Source organism: Lucilia sericata, unplaced genomic scaffold (assembly GCF_015586225.1).
Source record: "Lucilia sericata isolate MDLA Ls3-8-SP2 unplaced genomic scaffold, ASM1558622v1 Contig000061F_arrow, whole genome shotgun sequence".
In the NCBI taxonomy this organism is placed as follows: domain Eukaryota; kingdom Metazoa; phylum Arthropoda; class Insecta; order Diptera; family Calliphoridae; genus Lucilia; species Lucilia sericata.
In genome coordinates this window covers 221,858-245,036 of record NW_023994096.1, presented here as the reverse complement: position 1 = coordinate 245,036, position 23,179 = coordinate 221,858, and the positions used below count along the sequence as shown (strand labels likewise).

Below are 23,179 nucleotides of genomic sequence, written 5' to 3'. Positions count from 1 at the left end.
ATTTATTAATTGAAAAAGCTATAACATTTCCTAACATACAAGTTATTGCAATTAAATAAACATTTATAAATTTCTAATTAACGAATTATTAATTTAGTTTTGCACACATACATTAGTAAAACATAAACCTAAAAAAGGCACAGCCTCGAAATAAAATTAACGAAATAAAGGAAAAAGATAAAAAAACTCAGAAAACTAAGAATAGCATAACTAAAGAAAATATTAAAAAAGAGGTCTACATTAACAAGAAAATAAGAAAAAATAAACTCTGAGAGAAAATCTTCATAGCATCACTACAACAAGAACAACAACCAAAAAAAAAGAGCTTAACAAAAACAAATCTTACGAAAATAAAAAAAAAAACTGAAAAAGAAATGTTTTATAGTTCCTTTTTTAGCATTTCCTTTTTGGTTATATTCTACAAATATACTACCACCACAATTTAACAGAGTAAAAGAAATCCACTGAGACTCACTACGTAAAGGAAAAAGGCAAGAAATGAACTCAAATAAAAAACAGACGAGTCTTTTTTTTCTTTTAAGAAACAAGTTTGTATTTAATAATAATTGCTGAAATATACCTAAAAGCAGGCTACAGTTTAAACAACTTCTCTGTTGTCTTACTATGGGCTTCTTGTTGAATAAAAAAATTAAATTGCTTGCAGCATCCCCTTAATTATATTAACAATAGCATATTATTATTATTATTTATTTTTTCCTTTTGAACTGAAAAAAGAAAGAAAAAATAAATTTAATCTATTTGTCTGAGAAAAAATATAGACTGTTGAAAAAAAAACTTTTATTTGTTTTGGTTTGCTCTCTTTTCTTTCGTGACACGAAAAAAAAACAAGATAAACTTTATTAAGAAAAATAACTAAAAATAAATGCTTTTCAGAGTTTGTAGTTGAAACTTAATAAAAAGAAAACAACACACTTATATATAAAATCTAGGATACTGTGTCATTCATTTCGACCAGTATTAATATAAAACGGATGTACGAGTAAATGACCGGAAACTAACATTGTTATGTTCATGAAGCTAAACTCACACACTTATACACAATGAAATAAAACAAAATGTTGACAAAAACAAAAAAAAATAATCAAGTGTACACAATAATTTTAGAGAAAATTTATGTATAAAGAAATAAAGAAAAAAAATTAAAATAAAAAAAAACCTAAAAAGGAAACTCAAAAACATAAATTTGATTAAATTAATTCGAATTTTTACAAAAGGATGTGAAAGTAAAGAACTGGACTAAAATTAAAAAACTATAGACATAAATGTAAGCAAATTGCAAACAAAAGTTATTTTATATTTTATAATATTTAACGTTGACTTTTTTATAATGCAATAGTAGGGTGTATAATAGAGTGGCCCGTTTACCACTTTTTTCTAACAATGCCTCTCAAACGATAGGTATTAATGTACTATAAATACGGGAAAATTAAAAATATTTTTATTGAAAAGGGCATCAGTTCCCTACTAGCGATTGAACATTTTGATCTCAGTACAATATGTTCAAAAAAATGTTCTGCAATCTTTCCGAAATGGATCTCAAAATTCAATCATATGCCCATCAAACCCACAAAAACACATTTGAGTTGTCACACAATATTGTACTAATATTAAAATAGTGATAACTACTATAATAATGTCCATTTTATAAGGTCAGTTTCTGAAGAAAAGTTAAATTGAGCCGACAATTTAGCCGCCGCCGATATTTTCTGTAATAAAATGGTTGCGCCGCCGCCGCCGATCATTTTGCATCGGCTTCTATCTCTGGCACTTACACATATCAAAACTAATTGCATATGGTGTCGGTAATAATTTCCCTCGATTTATTTCGAACTTTCTCAGAGATCGTACTATATGAGTTGTTTTAGATGGTATCTCATTAAACGAGTTCAAGATTAACTCCTCCCCTATTTCTTATTTTCATTAATAAATTTCTATGTCAAACTTTTAACTCTCTTATTGATTTAATTATAGGTTAAGCCCTCTAGATTCGGGCAATGAGGTATAATATAGATGAAATGCTCAATTACGTCTTGACAACAATCTCTAATTGGAGTCATGTTAACAGTGTCGATTTTAACTCCCGCATGACTCAATGTTGATTTCTAACACATGAACGCAAGGCAGATAATATTGATGTTCTGGGCAAGAAAATACAGTACAATGTCCGCTGGACTAAACACATTTTTCAAGTGTCGTAAGAAACATCAAAGAGTGTTGGTTTTTTAAAAAGCTTTAAGTCATACATCACTCCATCTGATCTTCTTATTATTTACACCACTTTTATCCAACCGATATGGGTCAGAGATTCGAAGTCTATTTTGGAGCTACTCGAACGAGTAAAGGAGAGGGTGACAGTAGGTTATCCAAATCTATTGACTGGAACACCGTCGCAACGTGGGGTTCCATCGATACTACAATGGAGTGTGTTCCTCTAAATTTTGGGAAGTTGTTCCCGACACTAGTATATTTTTACATTACACACGTCTATCGTATATGACATACCCATTTCTTCATTAATTCTTTAGCAGCATTGTTCGTATTATGTGGAACAAACTTCCTGCAGAAGTATTCTCCCTCACTTTAGATGTGAAAATATTTAAATTTAATGTGTATAAGCACTGCTCCCTCTATACTCCCTCCCACAACATATTTTCCTTGTTCCAACATAGGTTAGGTTAAGTTGTTCCAACACAATGCACTGCATAAGTAGGGTTCATCCAATGAGTGTTGGTCCAAGAAACAAAATTCATGTTACACTCGATTTTGAGGGCTTTGTCCGAGGTTTTAATTTTGCATCATTCTTCAAGGGTGCTGATAAGATATTTGAAAATCAGATTTTTGGGTTCTTGCGGCTTTTTTTTTGGGAACAATCAACTTAGAAAAAAGAGAATTCTAAAAGAGAACAGTCACAAAAGTCCCAAGAAGTCAAATAACAAAAAATTTTCGAAAAGTCGACAATTTCAAAATTTTAAATGATCTTCTCATAAAATATAAATATTTGGAAAGTCGACTTTTTTCTTATTTCACTTAAATATCAAATGAATATGGGGATTTATTATGGATTCATATTTTTTGAAATTTACGGAATTTTTAAAATAAATTTTTCGTAAATTTAATCAAAGTGGACAAAAGATTTAATTCTTATACTTGATTTAAAAAGTGTGATTTTCTTCCTTATATCATAATAAAATATAATACCAATTATTGTGTATAACATAAAAATCATTCTCTTAATAAATGTCTTTAATTTAATCAAAATGTATATTTGAAACTACAGCAACAATAAAAATTACTACTATAATAATGTTTCCCCAGACTATACAACAACAAGTAATTAAAATCAAACAATTCAATTAAAAGTCGTGCAAAAATAATCTCCATCAACGTTCGTTGTACAACATTGAAATTGTTATAAAAAAAAGTAGTGAAACAAATCAACTACTTTCTACTACTATTCGTTCTCGTACAAGTGTAATTAACATTTTTAACAAGAATTTTTAAATTCAAATAAAACTAAGAGGGGAGAATTTAATAAACAAAAAAACAAAATTACCTACAAGAATAAAAATAATTGTAACATTGTCATCATCAATGTCACCAACATCTACAGCAACAGCAAATACAACAACGTCTACATCATCCACAGAATCAGTAGCAGCAGCATCTGTCAGCGGTGTAAATAAAAGAAATTAAATCGAAATTATAGAGGGCAATTAAAAAGCGTTTAATTAAGGTAAGTACTCATAGTTTTAGTATCAACTATTAAATACTGCTGGTTCTTGAATATAAAACAAAAATCACAAAATTCCCATCATGCATGACAAAATGTGTGGTTAAATTTATGTCACTTATATTACATTTAAATTAAGTATTTGAAACTACAACACATTTAATACACGAATTATTTATAGGCAATATGTTACATTTAATTTATATTCCTTTGCCAGTGACATCATTTATTTTAAAAGACATCAACCAACCAGCCAGAAAGTATTAGTACCAGTAGTGCGATGAGGTCTTTAAATTTGATTTTCAATTCTATTTAATTTTGATTTGTGTACAGTCTATTTCATTTGAAAACCACAATTTTGCAGTTTGTGGTAGAAAATTTTTGTACACAGAAATGTATTATTGCTGCTAGTGGTATGAATGGCGATGGTAGTGATTAGAAAAGTGGGTGGTTTGAGCTGAGGTCATGTGAGAATAGAAAATTCCTTTAAATACCTTTTAACTACCCAAGAATTTTTAGTATTTCATTTATGTTTGTGGTGATTACGAAATTCATATATTTCCCTCATAAAGGTGGGTGAAAAATATTTTTGTGGCAACAGAGTGATGCATAAAGTATTATACAAAATTAATGTACATATATCCTTTTTAGTTACATATGTATGTATGTAGGTCACATTACTTAGACCAGAATTGTATATTTTTCAGATAATTATGAAATGTTATAAATTTCGACATATTGTTCATCTTGAGAAGAGCTTTTCTTAATAGAGATGTGAGTAGAAGAACCATTTTCGGCGTTTCTCCGTATTGACTTTTATATTCTCCTTGTCGATTTTGCAAAATGAGGTCCCATGATTATATTAATATACGAGGACGGCTTTTCATTAATTAGGACACAATTTTTAACCCAGAGACCATTTTTTAACAATTGAGCGGCGAGTTATTTTAACATTAGCTTAGAAATGCATTTTTGGTATCAGGGTTTCGACTTTTTTTTAATCTTTTTACCTAACACAATGCTATATATTAATATTTTAAAGAGTATTCCTCAATTCGTTTGTAATCGAATTGTATTCTGAAATACAAGATATATGGGTTCTACAGGAATACAATTTTCCAAAAATACTAACATTCCGATGAATAGACAACTTTGGAATTAAGAATGAGCAAAATTCAAACATAAAATAATTTTCCGCTGAGTAAAACTTATAAAGTCTGTCCTCAGGAAATACTGTACTGTTGTAGGCATTAGGCCCAGATTCATAAATCTGGTAACATTTTTCCAAAGTATTTTCCAAAGTATTTTTCGTTTAACTGGTAGTTATTCTTCCAGTTAAGACAATTTTTTATAAGAACTGTCAATAGATCTTAAAGTTAAAAAATAACTAGACATTGTGAAAATGGGGGTTAGTGTTATTAAATTTACCAATTTTTCAAATTTAATCAAAATTGACTCAATGAATTTGAATAAAGTAAAACTTCACGTTTTGATCCCCATTTGGTACTTTTTTCTCCCTATTGAAGTCATATAAATTTCAATATAGCAGTGGTATCGTCAACGTCCGGATATCCCAAAAGTACTCAATTTGTATTTTTTTTTTGTTGATAAGTTACGAATTGTATCTGTATGTTAACTGGTTTATGAAATATATGGGTTACTGAAAAAGTCAATATTCATCGTTTTACTCCCTAAAATGGAAAAATTTCAAAAACGTACCACCATAAACCTGTCCAATTATTTTTCAAGTGAACAACGACACTTATTTAATGCTTGTTGTAGCTTTTCTAATTTAGAAGATATGAGGTTACCGAATTTACCTGTTTTTAGCCTTTTTACCCCCATCTAAGTGGATTTATTTGGCGTGTGACTAATCACCTGTCCTAATTTCAGTTCATTAACTTCAACCGTTTAGTCTTGTGCGTGGATGCATCAGTCAGTGAGTCTGTTAATAACGTAAATTTGTGAGTTTTGGAATACGACCCCATTCGGGCCCTATAACATAGGTCCATTCTGGCATTTGGCATTTTGTACTAACAATTGCCATTTATTGGATTTATGTTGAATTATGCATTGATATTAATTTAAACATCCGGGTAATTTTCGAAAGAGGGGTTTTTATGGAATCTTGGGTAAATTATGGCCCGAACTCTATAGATTATAAGATATTGGTTAATTTAGTGTGTCTATAAAATTGGTTATATAGACTATAAGATCAATTATGAACCGCTTTGGTAGAAAGTTTGTGATACCTATGAAACCTGTCTATGACAAGTTTCATCGTTATACAGATATTTTTAAGTCAGTCGCGAACGTTAAAAACATTTTCTAAGTAGGGGCGATGAGGCCCGAAATTTATAGTATGATTTCTGGTTTGTAAAACTAAATTTTTGAATTTTTTTAATAATATCATAATAAAACCACTATAATAAAACTATTTCTGACTGTTTTAAATGTATTCCAGAGGCCACTTTCCAAAAGAATAGGTGAAGTTCTTCACGTTTGTTCCCTATCATGCCTTCAACAGACAGACCAATAAACAGACAGTCATGATTAGATCATTCCAGGAAGATGAGGCAGAATATATATTAATACATTTAGGGAACTTCGACCGATATTGCGATGTATTAGAAATGTTGGGTATAAACATTAGCAAAATCGGTCAAACGTAACAAATATTAAGAATAAATTAATTACGCACATATTTTGTGTATATTTTATAAATATTCACTCCGTATAATTAAAGTTATCTAAACTTAAAAATTCATATCAAATTTAAATGTTTACTTAGGGTTGACATTAAACGTTATTTGAAAATATTAGGTACATATATGTATTTATTATAAAAGACATACATATTTATATACATATGTATGTTTACAGGTTTATTTTTATTTCTATACATGTGAATATCTAAAACAACACATTTAAGGGAACCATTTATATGAATTTAACACGAAAGCTTCAGTACTTATTTTCACTGTAATTCACTAAATGTTTAGGATAGTTAAACCCGTCATTATAATTTAATCAGCGGCGTTAAATGAGGCTTTTATTTATATAAAACAAACAATAAAATGTTAAATGTTTGTATCCAGTAAATATATTTGTTTAGAACTAAGTACAGGTGAGAGTAGAGCAATCAACTTAAGTTCTATTTAATTATAAGTTTTCCATTTGTTGGTTTATAGTTGGTAATAAGAGAAAAATTAATATGTCTCTTAAATAATTTAGTGATTTTTTTGGCAGTTTGAACTAAAACTTTTCGAGACTTTTGAACAGATGACATAACTGATGACACTTAATATATTCAACTGACAAAAAAAGGTTTTCTGTTTGATTAGACTTATCAATTAATATTTATCCTAATTTTAACTAGTGGTCTGTCATCGGTTGCAGAATATCTAAATAGAGAAAGTTAGTCCCTATGGCAATGTTAATCTGATCTTATCTGATTTGATTAAATGTTGAAACTCCTTCCACCGTTTAATTTTTAAATTGTTCCATTTGTTTTGCATGTATTAAGACAACTAAATAATATTAGAATAAAATAAAAATAAAATTTACAAACCAGATTGTGTACAAGCATGCAAACAAATTACATATATTTTTGTCGAGTAAACAACATACATTGCGATTGTATCTAGTGGTTTGTTTATGCACATTTATTTAAAAACTAAGAATTGCATTTTGTGCACAGTGCTTTATTGCATTTAAATACTCGTTCAAATTTTTGTTTATGTAAATTATGGTCATATAAAAATAACCACATGATTGCATGTGTACTTCGAAAAATAGATAAATTTATATAAATATGTTGAATATTTAATATGAAAATGAAATTAATACATACGTACGTTTTCTAAAAATATTTTTATTTTAACAGCAATTAATGGTATTTATTCACGGTAGTATCCCTGTGGGAAATTTTTAGCTGGTAATACATACAAAATAATTGTGACAAGATAATTTTACATGTTACAATGTGTCAACGTATTTTTAGCTAAATTGTTAAAAAATGTATCAATTAATATATAAAAAAAACTTTTTCATTGATTGATTCTGCTGTATTGCATCAAACCAAATGTCGACAAACCAAATTTACTCCGCTGACTAAAATTAGCAATCTTATTACCAAAAACAAGCAGCCCTATTTTCAAAAGCATTTCTCTATAAAGAATAAAAGACCCAAAATAATCGTTTGTAAACACAACCTAGTCAATTACACAGGCCAACGAATTAAAGGTTTGTGAAAACTTTTAAAACAAATTTTACTGTATTTTTAGCTGCTGCAACCGAATCTGATATCTGTTTTTCTCTATCACCCACCCTTTTCTCGCATAATGGAATCGAATATTTTGTTCACATATTACGGATATTTTATATAATTAATTAATTTTATAAAATTATAGGCCCGATAGTGGCCTAGGTGTATTTCTTCCTTCTATCAACCTAACCTATATAACTATAAAAATATAGTTACGTTTAAGGGTTTATTTCGATTTTTCGATGTCTTTGTAAATACTGGTCTTAATTATATGTTTTTCCTAAGTTTCATTTAAATCTAATGAAAACAAAATAATATTTCACTATGGTTTCTAGAAAAATTTCCAATATTGCATATCTTGAGTTTGACCTTCACAGTTTATGGGTTAACATTATTCGATTTTACTAAAACTTCAGATATATATTTAATATTATCTTAAATTGTATAATCTGAAAATGTTTTATATAAAATGCATAACAGTAAAGAATAAAACCTGTTTTCTAAAAATTTTAACAAAAATTTGTTTACTCCAAAATCCTGAAAATTCAAATCACAGGTACCGCTAATATCGACCTAATATCTTTACTATTTTATTCCCTTCTTTATTGTCCATAATTCACATGGAGATTTTCACAAAATTTTAAAATTTGATTAACATAATTGGTAAAAGTTTGAAACTGGAGTTTTTAATCTGCCGTCTGAAGGAAAAAAAAAAATAAATTTAGTGCCAACATTTTTATAAAAATCGTTTTCCCCTTTCAGAGCTGTGGTGCCATCAGATAACGTGGTCATATCGCGCTAAAATTTTCCAGAATCCTTTTCTATAACTTAAAGTATAAGACCGTCTCTGCCGGTCACTATTCGCAACTTCTGTAAAATTACTAAAAGATGAAAATGTGGAAAATTGGTGGGTGATACGACTTTTTTATTTCCATATTCGGAATCAGCACACCGAATAACACTGGGATTAGTGGAAATTATTTAAAAAGTTTTTTAATCGTAGGTCTGAGTTATCAAAAACTTATAGATTTACCGTTAAGAAATTTTAACAACTTTTAATTATAATTTACACCACCATAGTAGGGATATATATAAAAATATAGGACCTACACCGACCACTTTCTGAGTAGATTAAGCCATGTGCTCATGGTACAAAATTTGGATTATATGCGTTCTTTAGACCAAGGACAAAGCCTATTGAAAATGGTTGACATCGATCCATTATTTAATCTAGCCTTCATACAAACGTTCCTTCCGATTTGAGCTTTTTAAATAATATCGGCACTACTTAGTTTTATATAAGCCCAACTATACTTTCCCACTTGATTTTTTTATAATCTATAGTGGGAACTGTTTGGTATTTTTTTCTTCTTTTCTTTAATACTGAACCTAGATATATATAATTCCAATGTTAATATAGGTTCCTAAAGGTTCGTGTCTTTGAAAAATTGAGATATTTTGTAAACTGTATATATTATGGGATCATATTAAATTCTCACACGATTTAGCCATATCCGTCCATCTGTTGAAAGCACATTAGAGTCCGAAAGGAACTCTAATATGACGCCCGTAAACATAGCAATAAAGTTGTCTTAAAGTCTCAAAAGGTCTAAAAATTGCGTTTTTTCAAACTTCAGGACACGATTTGATGGAGAAAATCTGAGAGTCAGATTTAGACTCAACGCAGATCAATCCTTTAGAAAAGTATAGATTGGTATTAGAATTTCAACTTTTTCAAATTTTGTCGGCCGAGTAATCGATCCTAACCCCAAATAAGGGGACCTTCATTTGTAAATATAACGCGTTATAACGCTGGAAGACTTTATGAGTTGAATATATTAAAAAAACACTGCAAATATGGTTTCGATGCAAATGATGACTGTGTCATTTGTTTACAAAACAAAATGTTTTGATCTTGAAATAGTTAATGGATAACATATTTCGGTAGTTTATTTTTATAAAACTAATTAATTAAACATTTGTTTTCTTTTCACACCAAGTAACAAAAATGTCATGTATAAAAAAATCAAAAGACATTAGGCGGTTGAATGACACAAACTTTTTTTTGATAGAGTAGACGAAATATGAAAAATGTAAATGTCTAATATAAAAAATATATAAATTAAAATGTTTGTATACAAAATAAAATTGTGATCAAATATGCATACGTAAGAATAAATATGGCAAACGAAATAAAACTTGGCACCTGATGTGTGTTAAGGCGTTGTTTTATTATTAATTTTCTTTCTTGTGGCAATAATTTTTTTTGGTGTCTCGACATTTTTTCCTTTTTTTTTGCATGATCTTGATTTTATAATATTGTTTTCTTAATAAAAATGGCAACTATGTTTTATATTGAAATATTAAATTCGTTTGTTTGTATAAATAAAAATCATTAAGCATTTTTATTGCTTTTAATTTCATATTTTTGCAAAAAATACTTTTTTTAATTTTGAATGTTCATTTTGTTTATTTATTAAATTTATTGTTTTTGCGAAAAATATTGTTGTCTTTTCAGAAATATCATGCAAAGAATGTCATTTTGTTTTCTAGCTAATTTTTTTTCTGAAAATTTGTTTTATTTTTGTTTATTTTTGAAAAAAAAATTGCGAACATTATGTTTTTTGGCAAAAGTTTAAAACCACATAGATTATACATACATATATATATTATACACAAATATATCACTGACATCAATTAAATTCTGCCGAAAAATTGTCAGTTGTCAATTTGTTTTAGAAAAATTTAGTTGTTTATTTAATTTAGAACACTTACATACATACATATGTATGTATTTATAGTATGTATGTATGTATATGCCTTTTTCATTGTCATTACATTGTAATTGTATTAATTTACTATTATTTTGTGTTCATGTTGTAACAATAGTCCTCGATTGGAATGTTTTGTGGTCTTTAATGGAATCATCGAAATATATGGGTTCTACTTTTTCTCTTGTGTTTCCCTCATTCTTCCGCGTACTAAGTTCATCATGTCATCACTTTCTAAGGCATATTTCCGGTTTGCTAAAACATACACATACAAATTTGTATGTACGTGTAAGGATATTTAAACTTTACAAAATTTGTTAAATAATATCACGTATTTAGACTATAAATTAAATATTAATAACACAAACAACTACAATATCAATACAAATCATAAAGTTTAATGGCAATTGCCATCAAATACAATTGTCGTAAAATATAAAACAATAAAATCTGCAGACTGTGATAAATACTATAAAATGTACGTTTTGATAAAATGATTTTATTGAAAAATTGTAATTGTTTTTAACTGCTATAAAATATTAACTGCAATTAAATATTGATTGGAACAACTTAAACATGTAGATTTAAAAAAAACAAGTTAGAGTGCAATATTAGCTATTCTGAAACTTAAATACCCCCCGTAGTGAGTGTACTAACATTTAGGCATATGTGGAACTAATTTTGATAAGAGCCAGAAAAAATTATATTAAAAGACCAATTCGAAAACATTTTAATAGAATGATTGATCTATACACAGTTCATACTCATGTCGAATTTTATCCGCATATAAATATTTAATAACCAATCAAGTGGTGTTAAGTGGTTTTCTGAAGTGGGCCTTATATGGAAGCTATGACCAATAATGGAGCAATCCGGAAAGAAATTGGTAGAATTATTTATATATGTATACAAAACATATTCAGGTCGAATTTTATCGCTATAGTTTTATAATTCAATGAAATATATGCGTTTAAGTGATTTTCGGATGTGGACCTTATATAGGAGCATGACCAATTACGGGCCTATCATATTTGTGTTGAATTTTATCAAGATAGCTTTATTTGACAATGAAATATGTACGTTTAAGTGTTTTTCGGAAGAGTACCTTATATGAGAGCCATGACCAATTGTGGACCGACACAGATCTACGTTGGTAGTATGATTTCTGTTCATATTATATTTGCATGTACACAAATTTGTGTTGACACCGATATATTCGAGGGAGTTATTAACGATAAACTAATTTCCGGGAATATATACCTTTGTATGGGGGAAATGGGAAATATTGAATCAATTGTTTTTTTCGAGGTATTCTAAAATTTTTACTCATAACTTTTTACGTTGTGAACCGATTTTGCTGATTATCACTACCAAACTGCTAAGGACAATAACAAATATTTTTGGTGAATTGATTTCCTTTGCTTAGTTATAACTTGAGCGTGTTTTACATAGACACAAAGACAGACAGAAGGTTATACACAATCATCGGACGTGCCTGATCGCATGCCAGACACAGAATGTGTCGGAAACTTTGAAACGCTGATGAAAGATAGAATGTCTTGGTCAAGCGGAACATTAGAGTAAATACCAGTAGGAATCCGGTGTTATACGGATGGCTCAAAATTGGGGGATTAAGTGAGCCTGGGATTCTATATTGAAGACCCAGAAACAGAAATATACCACCGTTTGCCTAATCAGAACACAAGCTTCCAGGCAGAAGTCCGAGCAATAACGGAATGTGTAAATTGGATTAGAATAAATATGGCGCCCACGGCCCTTAATATATTCACCGACAGCCAGAAGGCAATTAGGGCGATATCAGGTGATAGAGTTAAATCTAAGACCGTATTGGATTGTAAGAAAGCTTTAACTGAATACTCTCCAGAAGGCAATTAGGGCGATATCAGGTGATAGAGTTAAATCTAAGACCGTATTGGATTGTAAGAAAGTTTTAACTGAATACTCTCCCAGAGGTAAGGTCTACATCATATGGGTACCAGGACACTCGGGAGTAGTCGGCAAAAATATGGGTGAGAGAATCCCATAAGGCCTCTTAGAATAATAAAATGGTGGGTAGAACCACAAAGATCCTATGGGGTGACAATGATAAGAACAAGACGAGAAATCTCCACAAAATGAGCAAGTCTGAAGTTAGTATGATGGTACGTATTCTGAGTGGACACACAGAATTACGGGCACATCTATACAAAATTGGCCGTGCGAATTCAGACGAATGTAGAGCATGTGGAGAGGACAGTAAAACTCGGAGAACTTTCTTTGCCACTGTCAAGCATTCGTCGAAGTTAGATCCAAGTATCTTGGAAGTGATCTTATTCCGGAAATAACATTCCTGACTAACACTGATTGAAAAATTCTTAGCAATAACGTCCAGGAAACTGAGTTTCTGAACACTGGAAAATAATATACTCAGTGAACAATTTTTTTTTTCATGAAAATGAGCGCCCAACAGGCCCGATAGTGGCCTAGGTGTATTTCTTCGGATTTGATGTACTATACATCCTCCTATCAACCTAACCTAACATGTTTTAAAAAAAATGTTATAAAATTAGAATTGGTCTATATACTTGAAGCTGATATATATATTCTAACTTTACCGACTATATATTATTTGTTTTTAGTTATTTCTAGCCTTTTTAAAAGTTATTTGCCTGTAATACTTTATTATTAAAACTGTAAAATTTTATTAGACTTTAACATTTAAATATTTATAAATTTTTATCTTGTATATTTAAATTTCTCTCTCGTGTAAAATAAATATTTATTAAAATTGCAAATACCAATTTATTTTGTATTAAAACTACCTGCAAGCAGGGCTGCCAGATAAATTTGTAGAAATATCGGCAATTTTTTCCCAAAAAATCGTCATTTATCAGCACTTACGTTTTAAAAATCGGCAATAAATCGACAATTGAAAGAAACACTATTTTGTACCAAAGAAACATAACACAAATAAATTCAAAAATCACAATATTGTTTTTACATACATGCATAACTCAGGGAATTTTTATTCAGATTAGGTCTAATAAAAGAACTCTTTGTAAGGGTACACCGAAACTTTGGTTTACTGGAATAAAATCTATTAGAATTTGTATCACTTTTGCAGAAAAATGTAAATGTATAATTATTTGTGGATTACTATATATTTACCCTGTAAAAAATTTTCAAATTTTGGTTATGAGTGATGTAGGTAGTTATTTCATACTTCATACATACATGATGTAGTTATTTCATACATCACTTGACAGTGAGTGATCGTTATCAACAATATTAATTAATTTTTACAATAGGATTTGTAACCAATTGCCTAGAGCGTGTGTCTAATATGGAATTAGTTAATGGTTCTAATCCTAGTCAATATTAGAAGTTTTTTGAAAAAATATTGTTTTTTAAATTCCAAATTGCACGATCAAATAGAATAGACTAATTAACACAGAAAATTACTGCAAAGTCGATTTTAAATCCAGGAAAGTGGGGTTATCACATTTGTTATTGGTTATCGTCGAACAAAAATCGGATAGGTAAAGATTTTGCTGAGTACATTTTTATAATGGGAAATTTTCTCCAAATTTTTTAACTTTTCCACAAAAATGTGTAAATTTATTTTCGAACCATAAAAAATTTCTTAAAAATTTTAGCACCCTTAGATTAGACTTTTAGAACCTATTCAGGATTTTCATACATAAATTGTGTTTCCTTTTCATAATCGATCCAATTGACATTGGTGATGGAGCAAATTGTGTTCTACCGTACTGTAAATTTTTCTTTCCCAATTGTTTTAAAAGCTCCATGTAATTTTTGCTTATGTAAAGTTATAATAAATTCGTTAATTTGTTCGATTGGGTAAAAAATCGGCATTTTTAAGCAAAAATCGAGAAATCGGCACTTTACTATTTTGAAGGTAAAATATCGGCAAAAATGTTTTTGTTGTAGAAGCAAACAAAATTTCATCCTTCATTTTCTCACAATTTATTTATTTTGAACTCTGACATTTTCGAAAATAAAAAATGAAAATGTCAATATTGTTACAAGTTTATTATTTTTTCGCTCTGTTCATTCGTTTTTTGTTTGTTGTATTTATTTTCTACTTTTTCATAAGCGGAAATAAGTGTTATTGACATTAAAGTGATTGCTGCTGTAGAGCGAAAAGGGAACAGTGAGAGTGTTTTACTATTACATTGTATGCATTAAGAAAATGTTAAAAAGTTATATGTTTATTTAAAGGAACTTTAAAACGTCGACTACAATATTATTTTTTCTATGAAAATACTTACGAGAATAAATTTCTAGGAATTTAACATCCTGTCATATATATTTTAAAAATAAATTATTAGTTGAAATTTTTAAAATACATATAAATAAATGTGAATATTAAACCAAATGGAAGCAATTAAATTGTCAACAAAAATAATAATGAAAAAATATTTTATTATTATTTTGGTGGAATTGCGTAAAAAAATAATTCTGCAATATTTATGTTCTAAAATTTTTTTTAGCAAAATAAAAATTTTTGAAATAATGTTTAATACATAAAAAATTATCAAAATATTTATTATTATATTAGTTTAAAAACAAAATCAAATTACTACAAAGATTCCATCAAAAAATAATTGAAAAGCAAAAATCTAATTTTCTTATAAATCCTTAAGATTTTATAATAAAATTTCTTTGATTATATTCATTGTTTATTGGAAAACAGTTACATCCAATCCCCCTCTCAATAATTAAAGACATATGGGACGTATAAGTATTTTTTATTGTAAATAATAAAAATAAGATTCGATAACAAGTATACGTCATGGTGTTCATTTCTTTTTGGAAACAATTTATTACAAGTATTATAAACAAAAAAATAAAGAAGGAAAAGTTTTGTTTTTTTTATCTAAAGACCAATATAAATATAATACACAAATAAATAAATATTTTGTTCTTGTTGTAGTAGTAGCTGCTGCTACTGTTGTAATATTGTTGTTGTTGTTGTTTTTTATAGTTGTTGATATTTCATCTTCTTCAAGTAGCTTCTATAGTTTTAGCCATAAAAGTTGTTTTTTTTTTCTATATATTTTCTCAATATTTATATATACTTACATATACATACATATGTAAATATATTATATATATTGTTGTTGTGTTTAAGTTTGAGCATATGTAGACAGAATACTACTTATGACCCACTTAGTATTCTTGACTTTGTCAACAACAAATAAAATTGTATAAAATAAAATAGAGCAAAAATATATAATAAAAAAATATTACAAACAAAATTGTAAAAACAATAGTTTAAGTATATGATCCATATAAATATTGCAGTTATATACTTACGATTTTTTTGCTTTGCTTTTAATTTGGGATGTTAAAAGTATCAATATTATTATATATAAAGATAAATTCGGTTATGTCCAATCTTATATACAAGCTATTCCCGTTATTCTAAGCGACCAGTCAGTATACGTATCATAAAACTAATCTTGGACTTCCCCTGAGGGTGCTTCTCTGGGAGTGGTCGAGGAGAATTTAAATGTCCACGATTTTAAATCTGGATAGGATAGTTTCCGCCTGGAAGATGATAATATATCTTGGTTTCTGTTAGTTCTAATGTTCTAATTATTACGCAATTTCCAACCATTTCTGTCTCTAGTATTCATTCGACTACGTGTACGTCTCGTACATGAGCTTCGATTGAGGGAATATCCAGCAACGTTTATAGATCTTTGATATACGTGAGCTTATTGTACTACTTGTACTCTCTATAAGTAAAGTATTAAACCATTGAAACTTTATGATTTTTCAAATAAGGGAAAAAATCATACTCACTCATTATCTATATATGTATATAAAAATCAATGTATGTTTTTTTATTTGTTTGTACCTTATAGGAGGCTAAACCACTAAAGCGATCTTCTTGAAATTTTCAGTTTATGTTCCCCTATATCTGAAAGGAACTATAGGCTACTTTTTATTTTGAAATTGCAAGTGGGAGAGGTGCCACGCCCACTTCTTTAAAAGTCGAATATCTCGGAACATGGTACAACTAGAGTCCTGAAATTTTTAATGGACAATTTTGACATTTGGTGAAAAAATTGGAGGACTAGCAATATGGGGCGTGGCATCCCCCATCTATATATAAAAAAGAATGTGTGTTTGTATGTTTGGACTTTATAGACAGCTAACGGCTGGACCAATTTTTCTGAAATTTTGAATGGCTATAGTGGGCGTGGCACCTTTCATATTAAGAAAATCTTAAATCAGTATATCTAAGAAATACTGATAGGGTCAAATCTCAAATTTTGTCGGAACCACTTTACTATCAATATGATTGTTATCAGTAGGGGGCGTGGCACCCCATATGAATTATATACAAAAATTATCTTATCTGGCAAACTATTAGAGTTAGAACCATTGTACGAAGAATTTTAGCATCCATGTAAACATTTTGTGTAATAAATTGGCAGACTACCAATGGGGGAGGCGTTGCTCTTCCCATATGAATAAAATATACAAAAAATCCCCATATGAATTAAATACAAAATTTCGTACATCTGGGAAACTATTTCATTATTAAAATTTTTCATAGGTTACATTAAAATCTAAATTAACGTTTGGAAAAATTGGCGAGCTTGCAATAATTTACGTGGCTTCCCCAAAATGTAAAAAATGTATAACTAAAAAACTATTATAGCTAGAATCTTCAAAATCGTAAAGTGTTTTTTATATACACTGATTTTAGTCTCTATCAATGCTCATGTTTCTATGTAATCCACCAATTTATTATCCAAATATTCACATGGATGTCAATGTTGTTCGTGCAAGATTCTAGTTCTAATATTTAGTTACACAGATGTACAAATTTTTGTATTTAATTCGTATGGGTGCCGCGACTCCTATTGCCAGTCCTTCCTTGTTTTGGCTAATTTGTTTTTATGGATTTCAAAGTTGTTCGTTCAAAATTTAAAGATTCTAGCTATAAAGGTTTTCCAGATATACGAATTTTTGTATTTAATTCATATGGGAGGTGCCACGCCCTCTATTGCTAATCCGCAAATTTACTACCCAAATATTAACATGGATGCCGAAGTTGTTCGTGCAATTTGAGAATTCTATCTCCAATAGTTTCTCAGATATAGAAATTTTTAATTCTTATGGGTACCACGGCCCCTAATGCTAGTTTCCTTGCAAAATTTGAGGATTCTATATCTAATACTTTTTCAGATAAACGAATTTTTGTATTTAATTTATTTGGGAGGTGTCATGCCCTCTAAAGCTAATCCACCTATTTATTACCCTAATATTTACACGAATGTCAAAGTTGTTCATGCAAAATTTGAGTATTCTAATTCGAATAGTTTTCGAGATATACAAATTTTTATATTTAATTTTTATAGGTACCATGGTCCCTAATTGTATTTAATTCATATGGGAGGTGCCACGCCTTCTGTTACTAATTAGCCAATTTCATACCCAAAAGTTAACTTGAATGTTAAAATTCTTCGTGCAAAATTTGTGGATTCTATCTTAAATAGTTTTTTAGATATTCGAATTTTCGTATTTAATTCATATGGGAGCTACCATGCCCCCAATTGCTAGTCCGGCTATTTCCCCCACATTTTTCATATTAATTTCTACGTTCTGCGTGCAAAATTTGAGAATTTTAGTTCAGATGGTTTCCCAGATATACGAATTTTTGTTTTTAATTTATATGGGAGGTGCCACGCCCATATTCAAATGTCCCAAATTGTTCATATAAAATTTTAATTTAATTTAATTTTCATTTAACAATATTTTATAACCTAGCCTATAGGCCAGAAGCGGTTACAAATTTCTACTTGATAAAATTTGAGGAATCTAGCTGTAGCAGTTTCATAGATGCACTACTTTTAATACTTATTTTATACATCGTGGCGTGGCATCTCACATACTTAAAATTTTGATATAAACAGTAGCCTATAATTTCTTCCAGACATACTATGTGCAAATCTCAATAAAATCGGTCCAGCCGTCTATAGACATTATGCTGTTTAAGATTTTTATTTAGAGTATCTCGTAGTCGGCTTTAATTTATCGATGGAAGGCAATGTTCTATTAATAGATTCTGTTAATGCAACAAAGTATGTCTTCAGTGCACACACAATCAGACACATTTTGCTCTTTCACCCATCTTAAGGTGGATTGGCAGGCAGCATATGATTCAGTCATTTTATGGTTAGTTGTACCTTATAAGAAGCACATCATTTTTCTCGATTTCATTGTCAATTGACACTTTTCTTGTTTCATCCTCTTTTATTTCCTTGTTGACGTCTTCATCGCCGTCCTACTTTACATTGTACATTGGCAGTATTAATGTGTAAATTTGTTGGTGTTTCTGTGAATAAAGTAGTTTTGCGTCGCTGTGGGTTCGATTTGTTTCAGTTTCGGTTACGTAGTTGTTGCCAAATACTTAAGTGCTTCTTAAAAATGCTTGTTGAGCTGGTAATGCCTCATCGTTCGTTCGTTATTATTATTATGATGATGACTTGATTGCAATTTTATTTTTATATGTCGTTGTTTGGGTTTTGTGTTTTTTTTTCTGATGTTGTTGCATTTTACTCTACATTCTTTTTGTTGTTATTTTAGTTTTATTATTCTGTCAATACTATATTTTTTCGTTATTTGTTTTTAAGCTTTTTTGTTATTTTTTTCTTTCTTTAAATTAAGCATTATTAGGAGCACTCTTATTCATCGTAAAATAATAAAATATTCATATTAATTTCCTTTGTATTTACTCATAAATATTGATCATTAGATTTATTTAAGTGTTTGGGTAAATATTTATTTTTCTACATTTTTTTTGTAAGATATTTAATGAGACTTTATTCTATCGACAAAGCATTTGATTAATGGGATTTGTAATATTGTTAAAAGGAATTTGAAAAAATTTTATTGATAAAAATTTTTTAAATAAGGTAAACTTATTTAAAAAGTGAAAAGTTTTGTTCAAAATCTAAATAGGGTTATAATTTTAAATGTGAATTTATCGGACTTAAGACCTGTTATCGTTTTTTATGAATATATTACTTTTAAATGATACTAAATCTAGCTGCCGGTTTTTGCCTGAACAATTTTTATTTCATTTACAGTTTAAATTATATCTGGAAGGCATTATAACACAAGTTTTGTTATGAAATATGAAGTGGGCGGAAGGTGCCACAATATCAAATCAAATATTCGTTTTTCTAAGAAATCATAACAGTTAGGGTTCCCAAAATTTGTAAGGAAAACTCTGATATTCGTATACATACATATTTGTAAAAAGTGGGCAAACCAACAATAGTGGCCATGGTACCTCTCATAACAAGTTAAAACTAAATGTCGTGTATTTTGGAAACTATAACGGCAAGTATCCTTAAATTTGTATACGAATAACTCTACTGTCAATAAAAATATTTAGAACCTAAATGGGAGAACCAAAAATAATGGACGTGGCACCTAGAAATGAGTAAGATTACTATTAATTGAACTAATTGGGAACAAAATAGCGAGACCAATCATAGTGGGCGTGGCTTCCTATACTACTCAAAGCTACTACAGATTAGCGAAGAACATTAACCATAGCCAGTATACATAAAAATGTATACATTATTTATTATCATTCAATTATATGCCACGCCCATTCAACAGATTTTGCCCTTTTTTTATATCCATTAATATCCGTTAAATATATCCATTAAATTATTAATATCATTTTATGTACAGGTTAGAATCTTGCGTTTTAGAACAAATTATGGAACTGATACAAATTTAATGTAGTTCTATAAAGTTTTATGTAGTCTATAAAGTTTTTTTTCGATACGGATTTACAAAAGCGAGTCATGTCTTCATTTCGGCTAGATTGAGTATGTGAACCACTGTGCGGAGTATTGAAAGTTATAAATATCATTTTATGTACAGGTTATAATCTTGCGTTTTAGAACAAATTATGGAACTGATACAAATTTAATGTGATGTATATACATACATATGTATGTATGTACTATATCGAGGGACTATATTCAATAGTCGCTATCTGTAATTTGCACGAAAATGAGATTTTGAATGAAGAAATAGCTATCTATTTTCGGTAAGAGCAATAGGTAAAAATTGCACTCATTGGAATAAAACGCTCTATGACCAAAATGTCCCAATTTGACCACCTCTAAGTCCGGCAGTTCTTGAGCAATAGAGCTGAAAATTTGTGTCTGACCTACTATCCAACAGTGCAAATTTCGTCAAAATCGATTTTTTGAGATGGGTCACTTGCCATGAAATTCCCAATATGTATTATTTACTTAAATTATTACATATTTCTTTACTTAAGTACAAAAAACTTTGCAATTTTGAGCTATCCCATTAAAAATATATAAAAAATTTCATTCTACAATATCTTTAATGTGACCAATACAGCAAATGAACATATTTGATTATGTTTATGTTCACACATCCATATGCATAAGGACCCGTAGGACTCACAATATTAAAACTCCCTCTCACATTTAAAAATAAATATGTATGTATGTGTGTGTACACAATATATTCCCTGAAGTGGATGATGATTCTGGGAATGTTATAAATGGATTTTATGAAAAAGACAACTTAAAATCTGGTTACATTAAAAGATTGACTCGGTTGCCTACTATTTACTACTTTTACTCTGCGCCTTTGTATCATCTCCTCTCTGTGGTCCATTTATGTAGGTTTTGTTTTTACATGTTTTATATGTGAGTGCGTTTGTGGCTTGAAGGTTTTGTTGCATTTATGCCCTTTTTACAGAAATTGTTTTTCAATATCCAACCTGCCGCACAACCCCCTTATTTCTGGCATTATAATGTTTTAAAAGCACATTCGAAATTTAATTAAAAACTTGTGTAGCATGAAATTACATTTCAGTATCTCGGGTTGCAAAGTTGAGCAGAAACACACGCACACACACAGAACGATACATACAATAAAGAATTTAATTTTTAATACATACAAAGTTTGTATGTAATAGTAAGTAAAAGTATAATGTAATTGTCTTTTAGCCATTATTTTTGCCTCTGAAACATCGAAAAAAAAGAAAGAAATTAAAAACGAACCATACGTGTATTACACAAAAAGTACCTGCAGTTGCCACTATTAAGGCCTCCTATTTACACCCACATACACATATCCTTTACTTGCCACAGTAATAAGTATGTATTTGTGTATATGGTTCTCATTGTATTAACAATGTTGCATGTTAAGCCGAGAATATATTGTTTACGAAAATTGTTTGCAATCAACAATTTTTCAGCAATTTTGTAGCTAGTGGTTGTTGCAGTAACGGTGACATTATATCTACTCCCACACTTTTTTGTGGGGGTACAATGATACGCATCGTAAAATCAATTGAGACTGGATCTTTTGTCTTTAGAGTGGAAAAAAATAGATTTTTCAAATTTGTTTGCCAAACAAACACTTCATTCGTACATAAATTATGTTTCATTGTCTGGTAAATTGTATAAAGTTCAAGTTAGGTCTTGATTGCAAAAAGAATTTAATTGATTTTTTTTCGTTTAAATTTGGAACTTTGACTAAAAAGTGTAATGTTATTTTGTAAGAAAATATTTGAAAGAGAAGTAAATCAAATTCTTTTGTTTTCGTATCGTATTGTATTCGTAATTAAAAATATTTGAATTTATTATTGAATTTTTGTTAAAAGCTCTAGGATACTCTGTAAATGTTGTCCCAACTTAATACATAAATTTGCAAAAAAAAAGTCCAAACATTTTTTTAAATATTTTTTCCGTAAGATTGAAAAAATAGCGGTCTAAACTATTTGGAACAATTTTTGCTAAGAACAATAGGTAATAAGTTACATAGATAAGAAGAAACACATGTTTGGCTAAAATGTCAAACTTTGACCCACTATAATACAGAAAGTTATTGACCGATCTTGTTGATTGAAATTGTATCTAAACTACTATCTAATAGGACTAATATTGGTGCAAAAAAGACATCGGTTTCAAAATTTGGGTCATTGGACATAAAGTCTGTCAACACTCCCTATTGATGTTTTATAAAATTAGATTCCTCTTTGGCACAAACAATTCTAATCTGCGAATATTTTGGATAAATACGACTCAATTTCTATCCAGATCCCATCGTATTTTTACCAGTTTTGCACATTTTCGAATGCAAGTTTTTCTAAATGGAAATGTTTATTATATTACCCATTTTCAGGCTTTTAACCAATATTTCGGAGATATAGCCTTTTATACACAGCATATTTCTAATGACCTTGACTTCGTGTAATTTTTGAACATTTAAAAATGCAATTTAATAGACATGAGCCACTAAACTGCCCTTGATTTATTTAACAATTTTTAATTCAACTTTTAA

The 23,179-nt window shown here is 29.2% G+C and overlaps 1 protein-coding gene across 27 annotated transcripts in view; it reads left to right on the top strand.

Annotated features, from left to right (window-relative positions):
* Positions 1-23,179, top strand: part of LOC119616170 (glutamate-gated chloride channel) — a 106,215-nt gene that overhangs the window by 7,505 nt on the left and 75,531 nt on the right. For 24 of the 27 annotated variants that reach the window (XM_037972478.1, XM_037972475.1, XM_037972461.1 and 21 more), the window contains exon 2: positions 3,299-3,754. The gene's annotated coding sequence lies outside the window, so the exon portion shown is untranslated. Of the gene's footprint in view, positions 1-263; positions 1,286-2,358; positions 2,376-3,298; positions 3,755-23,179 lie in introns of those variants that run through there. The other 3 variants (XM_037972453.1, XM_037972452.1, XM_037972456.1) reach the window with 3 other exon arrangements.